The sequence below is a fragment of the Stenella coeruleoalba genome (genome assembly GCF_951394435.1).
Source record: "Stenella coeruleoalba genome assembly, chromosome: 4".
Lineage (NCBI taxonomy): Eukaryota > Metazoa > Chordata > Mammalia > Artiodactyla > Delphinidae > Stenella > Stenella coeruleoalba.
The window spans coordinates 97958484-97973808 of NC_137149.1; the positions used below are offsets into that span (position 1 = coordinate 97958484).

Sequence of the window (15325 nt, forward strand, 5' to 3'; positions counted from 1 at the left end):
GTAGACTGGAATTGCATTGAAAGCATAGGAAAAGAGGCAGAACGTCCACAATGATGCACTTGGCCAAAAAGGGCGTATGCGTTTTTTCCTGAATATATTCAGGAAAAAACGCATACGCCCTTTTTGGCCAACCAAGCAAGCTTGCAAAGGAAATCTGCACTACAATGAAGTCTCACTTCCCCCCGGTCAAAAGGGCCATCTGAAAAAGTGTAAAATCCAGAAAGGCAGGACAGGCCATGGAGAACTGGGAGCCTTGTTATGCTGATGGGCGGGATGTAAATTGCCAACAATCACTCGGGAGAAGTGTATGGTGTTTCCTGAAACATCTAAAAAACAAAGCAACAGAACCTAGGGCACTTCCACTTATGGTCCTATAGCTTAGGGAAATTAAAATCAAAAAGACACAGCCACCCCAAAGTTTCGGACGCCTCCGTTTACAAGAACCTCGTTTACCGTACAAGTTCAATATCAGAGAAAGTGAAAAATGGATAAAGAACTTGTGGTACTTACGTACAATGCAGTATCACTCAGCAATGAAATCTATGTCATCAGGCCCGTAGCAGCATAATGAGTGGATTCAGGTACGATGATTCTAACTGAAATAAGTCACACAGAAAAAGAAACATCATAAGATATCACTAATACACGGAATGTAAACTTGGCTACACAGGAACTGAATTCCAAAACAGAACAGGGTCTCAAATTTAGAAAACCAACTTATGCTTGCTTAAGGGTAAAGGTGAGTTGTGGTGCTGCATAAAACCAGAGATTGAAATGAGCACAGATAAAGTTCCTTAAGCCAAATATGGAATAGACAAGAGCTACTCCTTGCTCAACGAAATGGACTCAACACCCCATATTAAACGCCTAAGTATGTACCTGACTAGTAAGTATCTAAAAACCTATGGATTGCTATGTCTCCAAAAGAGAATCAAGCGTGTGTACAGGGGAATAAACGCAGCAGTGATAGGATTGGAGAGGTTCGGTGAGCAAATGAAGACCCTTTGAAGTCATATTGCATGGTACCCATTCCACGGGTCTCAACTCTCCAGGTTTAAGGTATTCTTCCTTCAGCTAAAACATGCATGTGGAACCCAGAGTATGATCAACCATGTGAATGGGAGACGTGTTCAAATATGTCTCAGTTTTCCTCCCCTGGTACTCGGGTGCAACATTCCAGACGCTTTACTAACACTCTCCCCACTTGGAGAGTCAGTCCCTTTAACCTCCTGTTTGGCCCAGTTTGCAATTTCTGCGGAAGATGAACAGGAATAGCGAGAACCAATGAGAGGCTAGCTGGAGGTGTCTGGACGGGCAAATTTAACTCTCATTTCCCACCAGGAAGAGGAATTAACCAAAGGCTCAGCATGCCGGGCCGGAACCAGATTAGGGCCTGAAGCCATCCTGCGGTGTTGCGGCCAGGTCACAAGAAAGCGAGTTGAAGAAAGGAGCTCAGGGGCACTGTAATTCACAAACCTGCAGAGTTATAAATGACAGCTATCGTCCAAAAATAGACTGAAGTAAGGCTGCCAAGAGGACTTGAAAGCGGGGCAGAATTGCAGGAAACCGATTTCAGGAGGTAGACTGGAATTGCATTGAAAGCATACGAAAAGAGGCAGAACGTCCACAATGATGCACTTGGCCAAAAAGGGCGTATGCGTTTTTTCCTGAATATATTCAGGAAAAAACGCATACGCCCTTTTTGGCCAACCAAGCAAGCTTGCAAAGGAAATCTGCACTACAATGAAGTCTCACTTCCCCCCGGTCAAAAGGGCCATCTGAAAAAAGTGTAAAATCCAGAAAGGCAGGACAGGCCATGGAGAACTGGGAGCCTTGTTATGCTGATGGGCGGGATGTAAATTGCCAACAATCGCTCGGGAGAAGTGTATGGTGTTTCCTGAAACATCGAAAAAACAAAGCAACAGAACCTAGGGCACTTCCACTTATGGTCCTACAGCTTAGGGAAATTAAAATCAAAAAGACACAGCCACCCCAAAGTTTGGAATGGCTCTGTTTACAAGAACCTCGTTTACAGTACAAGTTCAACATCGCAGAAAGTGAAAAATGGATAAAGAAGTTGTGGTATTTACTTACAAAGCAATATCACTCAGCAATGAAATCTGTGTCATCAGGCCCTTAGCAGCACAATGAGTGGATTCAGGTATGATGATTCTAACTGAAGTAAGTCACACAGAAAAAGAAACATCATAAGATATCAGTAATACACGGAATGTAAACTTGGCTACACAGGAACTGAATTACAGAACAGAACAGGGTCTCAAATTTAGAAAACCAACTTATGCTTGCTTAAGGGTAAAGGTGAGTTGGGGTGCTGCATAAAACCAGAGATTGAAATGAGCACAGATAAAGTTCCTTAAGCCAAATATGGAATAGACAAGAGCTACTCCTTGCTCAACGAAATGGACACAACACCCCATATTAAACGCCTAAGAATGTACCTAACTAGTAAGTATCTTAAAACCTATGGATTGCTATGTCTCCGAAAGAGAATCAAGCATGTGTACAGGGGCATAAACGCAGCAGTGATAGGATTGGAGAGGTTCGGCGAGCAAATAAAGAACCTTTGAAGTCATATTGCATGGTACCCATTCCACGGGTTTCAACTACCCAGGTTTAAGGTATTCTTCCTTCAGCTAAAACATGCATGTGGAACCTAGAGTATGATCAACCATGTGATCGGGAGACGTGTTCAAATATGTCTCAGTTTTCCTCCCCTGGTACTCGGGTGCAACATTCCAGACGCTTTACTAACACTCTCCCCACTTGGAGAGTCAGTCCCTTTAACCTCCTGTTTGGCCCAGTTTGCAATTTCTGTGGAAGATGAACAGGAATAGCGAGAACCAATGAGAGGCTAGCTGGAGGTGTCTGGACGGGCAAATTTAACTCTCATTTCCCACCAGGAAGAGGAATTAACCAAAGGCTCAGCATGCCGGGCCGGAACCAGATTAGGGCCTGAAGCCATCCTGCGGTGTTGCGCTAGGTCACAAGAAAGCGAGTTGAAGAAAGGAGCTCAGGGGCACTGTAATTCACAAACCTGCAGAGTTATAAATGACAGCTATCGTCCAAAAATAGACTGAAGTAAGGCCGCCAAGAGGACTTGAAAGCAGGGCAGAATTGCAGGAAACCGATTTCAGGAGGTAGACTGGAATTGCATTGAAAGCATAGGAAAAGAGGCAGAACGTCCACAATGATGCACTTGGCCAAAAAGGGCGTATGCGTTTTTTCCTGAATATATTCAGGAAAAAACGCATACGCCCTTTTTGGCCAACCAAGCAAGCTTGCAAAGGAACTCTGCACTACAATGAAGTCTCACTTCCCCCCGGTCAAAAGGGCCATCTGAAAAAAGTGTAAAATCCAGAAAGGCAGGACAGGCCATGGAGAACTGGGAGCCTTGTTATGCTGATGGGCGGGATGTAAATTGCCAACAACCACTCGGGAGAAGTGTATGGTGTTTCCTGAAACATCTAAAAAACATAGCAACAGAACCTAGGGCACTTCCACTTATGGTCCTATAGCTTAGGGAAATTAAAATCAAAAAGACACAGCCACCCCAAAGTTTGGGACGCCTCTGTTTACAAGAACCTCGTTTACAGTACAAGTTCACCATCACAGAAAGTGAAAAATGGATAAAGAACTTGTGGTACTTACGTACAATGCAGTATCACTCAGCAATGAAATCTATGTCATCAGGCCCGTAGCAGCATAATGAGTGGATTCAGGTACGATGATTCTAACTGAAATAAGTCACACAGAAAAAGAAACATCATAAGATATCACTAATACACGGAATGTAAACTTGGCTACACAGGAACTGCATTCCAAAACAGAACAGGGTCTCAAATTTAGAAAACCAACTTATGCTTGCTTAAGGGTAAAGGTGAGTTGGGGTGCTGCATAAAACCAGAGATTGAAATGAGCACAGATAAAGTTCCTTAAGCCAAATATGGAATAGACAAGAGCTACTCCTTGCTCAACGAAATGGACTCAAAACCCCATATTAAACCCCTAAGAATGTACCTGACTAGTAAGTATCTTAAAACCTATGGATTGCTATGTCTCCAAAAGAGAATCAAGCGTGTGTACAGGGGAATAAACGCAGCAGTGATAGGATTGGAGAGGTTCGGTGAGCAAATGAAGACCCTTTGAAGTCATATTGCATGGTACCCATTCCACGGGTCTCAACTCTCCATGTTCATGGTATTCTTCCTTCAGCTAAAACATGCATGTGGAACCCAGAGTATGATCAACCATGTGAATGGGAGACGTGTTCAAATATGTCTCAGTTTTCCTCCCCTGGTACTCGGGTGCAACATTCCAGACGCTTTACTAACACTCTCCCCACTTGGAGAGTCAGTCCCTTTAACCTCCTGTTTGGCCCAGTTTGCAATTTCTGCGGAAGATGAACAGGAATAGCGAGAACCAATGAGAGGCTACCTGGAGGTGTCTGGACGGGCAAATTTAACTCTCATTTCCCACCAGGAAGAGGAATTAACCAAAGGCTCAGCATGCCAGGCCGGTACCAGATTAGGGCCTGAAGCCATCCTGCGGTGTTGCGGCCAGGTCACAAGAAAGCGAGTTGAAGAAAGGAGCTCAGGGGCACTGTAATTCACAAACCTGCAGAGTTATAAATGACAGCTATCGTCCAAAAATAGACTGAAGTAAGGCTGCCAAGAGGACTTGAAAGCGGGGCAGAATTGCAGGAAACCGATTTCAGGAGGTAGACTGGAATTGCATTGAAAGCATAGGAAAAGAGGCAGAACGTCCACAATGATGCACTTGGCCAAAAAGGGCGTATGCGTTTTTTCCTGAATATATTCAGGAAAAAACGCATACGCCCTTTTTGGCCAACCAAGCAAGCTTGCAAAGGAAATCTGCACTACAATGAAGTCTCACTTCCCCCCGGTCAAAAGGGCCATCTGAAAATGTGTAAAATCCAGAAAGGCAGGACAGGCCATGGAGAACTGGGAGCCTTGTTATGCTGATGGGCGGGATGTAAATTGCCAACAACCACTCGGGAGAAGTGTATGGTGTTTCCTGAAACATCTAAAAAACAAAGCAACAGAACCTAGGGCACTTCCACTTATGGTCCTATAGCTTAGGGAAATTAAAATCAAAAAGACACAGCCACCCCAAAGTTTCGGACGCCTCCGTTTACAAGAACCTCGTTTACTGTACAAGTTCAATATCAGAGAAAGTGAAAAATGGATAAAGAACTTGTGGTACTTACGTACAATGCAGTATCACTCAGCAATGAAATCTATGTCATCAGGCCCGTAGCAGCATAATGAGTGGATTCAGGTACGATGATTCTAACTGAAATAAGTCACACAGAAAAAGAAACATCATAAGATATCTCTAATACACGGAATGTAAACTTGGCTACACAGGAACTGCATTCCAAAACAGAACAGGGTCTCAAATTTAGAAAACCAACTTATGCTTGCTTAAGGGGAAAGGTGAGTTGGGGTGCTGCATAAAACCAGAGATTGAAATGAGCACAGATAAAGTTCCTTAAGCCAAATATGGAATAGACAAGAGCTACTCCTTGCTCAACGAAATGGACTCAACACCCCATATTAAACGCCTAAGTATGTACCTGACTAGTAAGTATCTAAAAACCTATGGATTGCTATGTCTCCAAAAGAGAATCAAGCGTGTGTACAGGGGAATAAACGCAGCAGTGATAGGATTGGAGAGGTTCGGTGAGCAAATGAAGACCCTTTGAAGTCATATTGCATGGTACCCATTACACGGGTCTCAACTCTCCAGGTTTAAGGTATTCTTCCTTCAGCTAAAACATGCATGTGGAACCCAGAGTATGATCAACCATGTGAATGGGAGACGTGTTCAAATATGTCTCAGTTTTCCTCCCCTGGTACTCGGGTGCAACATTCCAGACGCTTTACTAACACTCTCCCCACTTGGAGAGTCAGTCCCTTTAACCTCCTGTTTGGCCCAGTTTGCAATTTCTGCGGAAGATGAACAGGAATAGCGAGAACCAATGAGAGGCTAGCTGGAGGTGTCTGGACGGGCAAATTTAACTCTCATTTCCCACCAGGAAGAGGAATTAACCAAAGGCTCAGCATGCCGGGCCGGAACCAGATTAGGGCCTGAAGCCATCCTGCGGTGTTGCGGCCAGGTCACAAGAAAGCGAGTTGAAGAAAGGAGCTCAGGGGCACTGTAATTCACAAACCTGCAGAGTTATAAATGACAGCTATCGTCCAAAAATAGACTGAAGTAAGGCTGCCAAGAGGACTTGAAAGCGGGGCAGAATTGCAGGAAACCGATTTCAGGAGGTAGACTGGAATTGCATTGAAAGCATAGGAAAAGAGGCAGAACGTCCACAATGATGCACTTGGCCAAAAAGGGCGTATGCGTCAGGAAAAAACGCATACGCCCTTTTTGGCCAACCAAGCAAGCTTGCAAAGGAAATCTGCACTACAATGAAGTCTCACTTCCCCCCGGTCAAAAGGGCCATCTGAAAAAAGTGTAAAATCCAGAAAGGCAGGACAGGCCATGGAGAACTGGGAGCCTTGTTATGCTGATGGGCGGGATGTAAATTGCCAACAATCGCTCGGGAGAAGTGTATGGTGTTTCCTGAAACATCGAAAAAACAAAGCAACAGAACCTAGGGCACTTCCACTTATGGTCCTATAGCTTAGGGAAATTAAAATCAAAAAGACACAGCCACCCCAAAGTTTGGAATGGCTCTGTTTACAAGAACCTCGTTTACAGTACAAGTTCAACATCGCAGAAAGTGAAAAATGGATAAAGAAGTTGTGGTATTTACTTACAAAGCAATATCACTCAGCAATGAAATCTGTGTCATCAGGCCCTTAGCAGCACAATGAGTGGATTCAGGTATGATGATTCTAACTGAAGTAAGACACACAGAAAAAGAAACATCATAAGATATCAGTAATACACGGAATGTAAACTTGGCTACACAGGAACTGAATTACAGAACAGAACAGGGTCTCAAATTTAGAAAACCAACTTATGCTTGCTTAAGGGTAAAGGTGAGTTGGGGTGCTGCATAAAACCAGAGATTGAAATGAGCACAGATAAAGTTCCTTAAGCCAAATATGGAATAGACAAGAGCTACTCCTTGCTCAACGAAATGGACACAACACCCCATATTAAACGCCTAAGAATGTACCTAACTAGTAAGTATCTTAAAACCTATGGATTGCTATGTCTCCGAAAGAGAATCAAGCATGTGTACAGGGGCATAAACGCAGCAGTGATAGGATTGGAGAGGTTCGGCGAGCAAATAAAGAACCTTTGAAGTCATATTGCATGGTACCCATTCCACGGGTTTCAACTACCCAGGTTTAAGGTATTCTTCCTTCAGCTAAAACATGCATGTGGAACCTAGAGTATGATCAACCATGTGATCGGGAGACGTGTTCAAATATGTCTCAGTTTTCCTCCCCTGGTACTCGGGTGCAACATTCCAGACGCTTTACTAACACTCTCCCCACTTGGAGAGTCAGTCCCTTTAACCTCCTGTTTGGCCCAGTTTGCAATTTCTGTGGAAGATGAACAGGAATAGCGAGAACCAATGAGAGGCTAGCTGGAGGTGTCTGGACGGGCAAATTTAACTCTCATTTCCCACCAGGAAGAGGAATTAACCAAAGGCTCAGCATGCCGGGCCGGAACCAGATTAGGGCCTGAAGCCATCCTGCGGTGTTGCGACTAGGTCACAAGAAAGCGAGTTGAAGAAAGGAGCTCAGGGGCACTGTAATTCACAAACCTGCAGAGTTATAAATGACAGCTATCGTCCAAAAATAGACTGAAGTAAGGCCGCCAAGAGGACTTGAAAGCAGGGCAGAATTGCAGGAAACCGATTTCAGGAGGTAGACTGGAATTGCATTCAAAGCATAGGAAAAGAGGCAGAACGTCCACAATGATGCACTTGGCCAAAAAGGGCGTATGCGTTTTTTCCTGAATATATTCAGGAAAAAACGCATACGCCCTTTTTGGCCAACCAAGCAAGCTTGCAAAGGAAATCTGCACTACAATGAAGTCTCACTTCCCCCCGGTCAAAAGGGCCATCTGAAAAAAGTGTAAAATCCAGAAAGGCAGGACAGGCCATGGAGAACTGGGAGCCTTGTTATGCTGATGGGCGGGATGTAAATTGCCAACAATCGCTCGGGAGAAGTGTATGGTGTTTCCTGAAACATCGAAAAAACAAAGCAACAGAACCTAGGGCACTTCCACTTATGGTCCTATAGCTTAGGGAAATTAAAATCAAAAAGACACAGCCACCCCAAAGTTTGGAATGGCTCTGTTTACAAGAACCTCGTTTACAGTACAAGTTCAACATCGCAGAAAGTGAAAAATGGATAAAGAAGTTGTGGTATTTACTTACAAAGCAATATCACTCAGCAATGAAATCTGTGTCATCAGGCCCTTAGCAGCACAATGAGTGGATTCAGGTATGATGATTCTAACTGAAGTAAGTCACACAGAAAAAGAAACATCATAAGATATCAGTAATACACGGAATGTAAACTTGGCTACACAGGAACTGAATTACAGAACAGAACAGGGTCTCAAATTTAGAAAACCAACTTATGCTTGCTTAAGGGTAAAGGTGAGTTGGGGTGCTGCATAAAACCAGAGATTGAAATGAGCACAGATAAAGTTCCTTAAGCCAAATATGGAATAGACAAGAGCTACTCCTTGCTCAACGAAATGGACACAACACCCCATATTAAACGCCTAAGAATGTACCTAACTAGTAAGTATCTTAAAACCTATGGATTGCTATGTCTCCGAAAGAGAATCAAGCATGTGTACAGGGGCATAAACGCAGCAGTGATAGGATTGGAGAGGTTCGGCGAGCAAATAAAGAACCTTTGAAGTCATATTGCATGGTACCCATTCCACGGGTTTCAACTACCCAGGTTTAAGGTATTCTTCCTTCAGCTAAAACATGCATGTGGAACCTAGAGTATGATCAACCATGTGATCGGGAGACGTGTTCAAATATGTCTCAGTTTTCCTCCCCTGGTACTCGGGTGCAACATTCCAGACGCTTTACTAACACTCTCCCCACTTGGAGAGTCAGTCCCTTTAACCTCCTGTTTGGCCCAGTTTGCAATTTCTGTGGAAGATGAACAGGAATAGCGAGAACCAATGAGAGGCTAGCTGGAGGTGTCTGGACGGGCAAATTTAACTCTCATTTCCCACCAGGAAGAGGAATTAACCAAAGGCTCAGCATGCCGGGCCGGAACCAGATTAGGGCCTGAAGCCATCCTGCGGTGTTGCGACTAGGTCACAAGAAAGCGAGTTGAAGAAAGGAGCTCAGGGGCACTGTAATTCACAAACCTGCAGAGTTATAAATGACAGCTATCGTCCAAAAATAGACTGAAGTAAGGCCGCCAAGAGGACTTGAAAGCAGGGCAGAATTGCAGGAAACCGATTTCAGGAGGTAGACTGGAATTGCATTCAAAGCATAGGAAAAGAGGCAGAACGTCCACAATGATGCACTTGGCCAAAAAGGGCGTATGCGTTTTTTCCTGAATATATTCAGGAAAAAACGCATACGCCCTTTTTGGCCAACCAAGCAAGCTTGCAAAGGAAATCTGCACTACAATGAAGTCTCACTTCCCCCCCGGTCAAAAGGGCCATCTGAAAAAAGTGTAAAATCCAGAAAGGCAGGACAGGCCATGGAGAACTGGGAGCCTTGTTATGCTGATGGGCGGGATGTAAATTGCCAACAACCACTCGGGAGAAGTGTATGGTGTTTCCTGAAACATCTAAAAAACAAAGCAACAGAGCCTAGGGCACTTCCACTTATGGTCCTATAGCTTAGGGAAATTAAAATCAAAAAGACACAGCCACCCCAAAGTTTGGGACGCCTCTGTTTACAAGAACCTCGTTTACCGAACAAGTTCAATATCAGAGAAAGTGAAAAATGGACAAAGAACTTGTGGTACTTACGTACAATGCAGTATCACTCAGCAATGAAATCTATGTCATCAGGCCCGTAGCAGCATAATGAGTGGATTCAGGTACGATGATTCTAACTGAAATAAGTCACACAGAAAAAGAAACATCATAAGATATCACTAATACACGGAATGTAAACTTGGCTACACAGGAACTGCATTCCAAAACAGAACAGGGTCTCAAATTTAGAAAACCAACTTATGCTTGCTTAAGGGGAAAGGTGAGTTGGGGTGCTGCATAAAACCAGAGATTGAAATGAGCACAGATAAAGTTCCTTAAGCCAAATATGGAATAGACAAGAGCTACTCCTTGCTCAACGAAATGTACTCAACACCCCATATTAAACGCCTAAGTATGTACCTGACTAGTAAGTATCTAAAAACCTATGGATTGCTATGTCTCCAAAAGAGAATCAAGCGTGTGTACAGGGGAATAAACGCAGCAGTGATAGGATTGGAGAGGTTCGGTGAGCAAATGAAGACCCTTTGAAGTCATATTGCATGGTACCCATTCCACGGGTCTCAACTCTCCATGTTTAAGGTATTCTTCCTTCAGCTAAAACATGCATGTGGAACCCAGAGTATGATCAACCATGTGAATGGGAGACGTGTTCAAATATGTCTCAGTTTTCCTCCCCTGGTACTCGGGTGCAACATTCCAGACGCTTTACTAACACTCTCCCCACTTGGAGAGTCAGTCCCTTTAACCTCCTGTTTGGCCCAGTTTGCAATTTCTGCGGAAGATGAACAGGAATAGCGAGAACCAATGAGAGGCTAGCTGGAGGTGTCTGGACGGGCAAATTTAACTCTCATTTCCCACCAGGAAGAGGAATTAACCAAAGGCTCAGCATGCCGGGCCGGAACCAGATTAGGGCCTGAAGCCATCCTGCGGTGTTGCGGCCAGGTCACAAGAAAGCGAGTTGAAGAAAGGAGCTCAGGGGCACTGTAATTCACAAACCTGCAGAGTTATAAATGACAGCTATCGTCCAAAAATAGACTGAAGTAAGGCTGCCAAGAGGACTTGAATGCGGGGCAGAATTGCAGGAAACCGATTTCAGGAGGTAGACTGGAATTGCATTGAAAGCATAGGAAAAGAGGCAGAACGTCCACAATGATGCACTTGGCCAAAAAGGGCGTATGCGTTTTTTCCTGAATATATTCAGGAAAAAACGCATACGCCCTTTTTGGCCAACCAAGCAAGCTTGCAAAGGAAATCTGCACTACAATGAAGTCTCACTTCCCCCCGGTCAAAAGGGCCATCTGAAAAAAGTGTAAAATCCAGAAAGGCAGGACAGGCCATGGAGAACTGGGAGCCTTGTTATGCTGATGGGCGGGATGTAAATTGCCAACAATCACTCGGGAGAAGTGTATGGTGTTTCCTGAAACATCGAAAAAACAAAGCAACAGAACCTAGGGCACTTCCACTTATGGTCCTATAGCTTAGGGAAATTAAAATCAAAAAGACACAGCCACCCCAAAGTTTGGAACTGCTCTGTTTACAAGAACCTCGTTTACAGTACAAGTTCAACATCGCAGAAAGTGAAAAATGGATAAAGAAGTTGTGGTATTTACTTACAAAGCAATATCACTCAGCAATGAAATCTGTGTCATCAGGCCCTTAGCAGCACAATGAGTGGATTCAGGTATGATGATTCTAACTGAAATAAGTCACACAGAAAAAGAAACATCATAAGATATCAGTAATACACGGAATGTAAACTTGGCTACACAGGAACTGAATTACAGAACAGAACAGGGTCTCAAATTTAGAAAACCAACTTATGCTTGCTTAAGGGTAAAGGTGAGTTGGGGTGCTGCATAAAACCAGAGATTGAAATGAGCACAGATAAAGTTCCTTAAGCCAAATATGGAATAGACAAGAGCTACTCCTTGCTCAACGAAATGGACTCAACACCCCATATTAAACGCCTAAGAATGTACCTGACTAGTAAGTATCTTAAAACCTATGGATTGCTATGTCTCCGAAAGAGAATCAAGCATGTGTACAGGGGCATAAACGCAGCAGTGATAGGATTGGAGAGGTTCGGTGAGCAAATGAAGACCCTTTGAAGTCATATTGCATGGTACCCATTCCACGGGTTTCAACTACCCAGGTTTAAGGTATTCTTCCTTCAGCTAAAACATGCATGTGGAACCTAGAGTATGATCAACCATGTGATCGGGAGACGTGTTCAAATATGTCTCAGTTTTCGTACCCTGGTACTCGGGTGCAACATTCCAGACGCTTTACTAACACTCTCCCCACTTGGAGAGTCAGTCCCTTTAACCTCCTGTTTGGCCCAGTTTGCAATTTCTGCGGAAGATGAACAGGAATAGCGAGAACCAATGAGAGGCTAGCTGGAGGTGTCTGGACGGGCAAATTTAACTCTCATTTCCCACCAGGAAGAGGAATTAACCAAAGGCTCAGCATGCCGGGCCGGAACCAGATTAGGGCCTGAAGCCATCCTGCGGTGTTGCGGCTAGGTCACAAGAAAGCGAGTTGAAGAAAGGAGCTCAGGGGCACTGTAATTCACAAACCTGCAGAGTTATAAATGACAGCTATCGTCCAAAAATAGACTGAAGTAAGGCCGCCAAGAGGACTTGAAAGCAGGGCAGAATTGCAGGAAACCGATTTCAGGAGGTAGACTGGAATTGCATTGAAAGCATAGGAAAAGAGGCAGAACGTCCACAATGATGCACTTGGCCAAAAAGGGCGTATGCGTTTTTTCCTGAATATATTCAGGAAAAAACGCATACGCCCTTTTTGGCCAACCAAGCAAGCTTGCAAAGGAATCTGCACTACAATGAAGTCTCACTTTCCCCCGGTCAAAAGGGCCATCTGAAAAAAGTGTAAAATCCAGAAAGGCAGGACAGGCCATGGAGAACTGGGAGCCTTGTTATGCTGACGGGCGGGATGTAAATTGCCAACAACCACTCGGGAGAAGTGTATGGTGTTTCCTGAAACATCTAAAAAACAAAGCAACAGAGCCTAGGGCACTACCACTTATGGTCCTATAGCTTAGGGAAATTAAAATCAAAAAGACACAGCCACCCCAAAGTTTGGGACGCCTCTGTTTACAAGAACCTCGTTTACAGTACAAGTTCAACATCACAGAAAGTGAAAAATGGATAAAGAAGTTGTGGTATTTACTTACAATGCAGTATCACTCAGCAATGAAATCTGTGTCATCAGGCCCTTAGCAGCACAATGAGTGGATTCAGGTACGATGATTCTAACTGAAATAAGTCACACAGAAAAAGAAACATCATAAGATATCAGTAATACACGGAATGTAAACTTGGCTACACAGGAACTGAATTACAGAACAGAACAGGGTCTCACATTTAGAAAACCAACTTATTCTTGCTTAAGGGGAAAGGTGAGTTGGGGTGCTGCATAAAACCAGAGATTGAAATGAGCACAGATAAAGTTCCTTAAGCCAAATATGGAATAGACAAGAGCTACTCCTAGCTCAACGAAATGGACTCAACACCCCATATTAAACGCCTAAGAATGTACCTGACTAGTAAGTATCTTAAAACCTATGGATTGCTATGTCTCCGAAAGAGAATCAAGCATGTGTACAGGGGCATAAATGCAGCAGTGATAGGATTGGAGAGGTTCGGTGAGCAAATGAAGACCCTTTGAAGTCATATTGCATGGTACCCATTCCACGGGTTTCAACTACCCAGATTTTAGGTATTCTTCCTTCAGCTAAAACATGCATGTGGAACCCAAGTATGATCAACCATGTGAACGGGAGACGTGTTCAAATATGTCTCAGTTTTCCTCCCCTGGTACTCGGGTGCAACATTCCAGACGCTTTACTAACACTCTCCCCACTTGGAGAGTCAGCGCCTTTAACCTCCTGTTTGGCCCAGTTTGCAATTTCTGCGGAAGATGAACAGGAATAGCGAGAACCAATGAGAGACTAGCTGGAGGTGTCTGGACGGGCAAATTTAACTCTCATTTCCCACCAGGAAGAGGAAATAACCAAAGGCTCAGCGTGCCGTGCCGGAACCAGATTAGGGCCTGAAGCCATCCTGCGGTGTTGTGGGCAGGTCAAAAGAAAGCAAGTTGAAGAAAGGAGCTCAGGGGCACTGTAATTCACAAACCTGCAGAGTTATAAATGACAGCTATCGTCCAAAAATAGACTGAAGTAAGGCTGCCAAGAGGACTTGAAAGCGGGGCAGAATTGCAGGAAACCGATTTCAGGAGCTAGACTGGAATTGCATTGAAAGCATAGGAAAAGAGGCAGAACGTCCACAATGATGCACTTGGCCAAAAAGGGCGTATGCGTTTTTTCCTGAATATATTCAGGAAAAAACGCATACGCCCTTTTTGGCCAACCAAGCAAGCTTGCAAAGGAAATCTGCACTACAATGAAGTCTCACTTCCCCCCGGTCAAAAGGGCCATCTGAAAAAAGTGTAAAATCCAGAAAGGCAGGACAGGCCATGGAGAACTGGGAGCCTTGTTATGCTGATGGGCGGGATGTAAATTGCCAACAGACACTCGGGAGAAGTGTATGGTGTTTCCTGAAACATCTAAAAAACAAAGCAAGAGAGCCTAGGGCACTGCCACTTATGGTCCTATAGCTTAGGGAAATTAAAATCAAAAAGACACAGCCACCCCAAAGTTTGGGACGCCTCTGTTTACAAGAACCTCGTTTACAGTACAAGTTCAACATCGCAGAAAGTGAAAAATGGATAAAGAAGTTGTGGTATTTACTTACAAAGCAATATCACTCAGCAATGAAATCTATGTCATCAGGCCCTTAGCATCACAATGAGTGGATTCAGGTATGATGATTCTAACTGAAATAAGTCACACAGAAAAAGAAACATCATAAGATATCAGTAATACGCGGAATGTAAACTTGGCTACACAGGAACTGAATTACAGAACAGAACAGGGTCTCAAATTTAGAAAACCAACTTATGCTTGCTTAAGGGTAAAGGTGAGTTGGGGTGCTTCATAAAACCAGAGATTGAAATGAGCACAGATAAAGTTCCTTAAGTCAAATATGGAATAGACAAGAGCTACTCCTTGCTCAACGAAATGGACTCAACACCGCATATTAAACGCCTAAGAATGTACCTGACTAGTAAGTATCTTAAAACCTATGGATTGCTACGTCTCCAAAAGAGAATCAAGCATGTGTACAGGGGCATAAACGCAGCAGTGATAGGATTGGAGAGGTTCGGTGAGCAAATGAAGACCCTTTGAAGTCATATTGCATGGTACCCATTACACGGGTCTCAACTCTCCAGGTTTAAGGTATTCTTCCTTCAGCTAAAACATGCATGTGGAACCCAAGTATGATCAACCATGTGAACGGGAGAC

At 43.9% G+C, this 15325-nt stretch overlaps 1 long non-coding RNA gene across 1 annotated transcript in view; it reads right to left on the minus strand.

The window, feature by feature from the left end:
• Positions 1-15325, minus strand: part of LOC307185421 — a 1499986-nt gene that overhangs the window by 707749 nt on the left and 776912 nt on the right. The gene's annotated exons all lie outside the window — the stretch shown is intronic.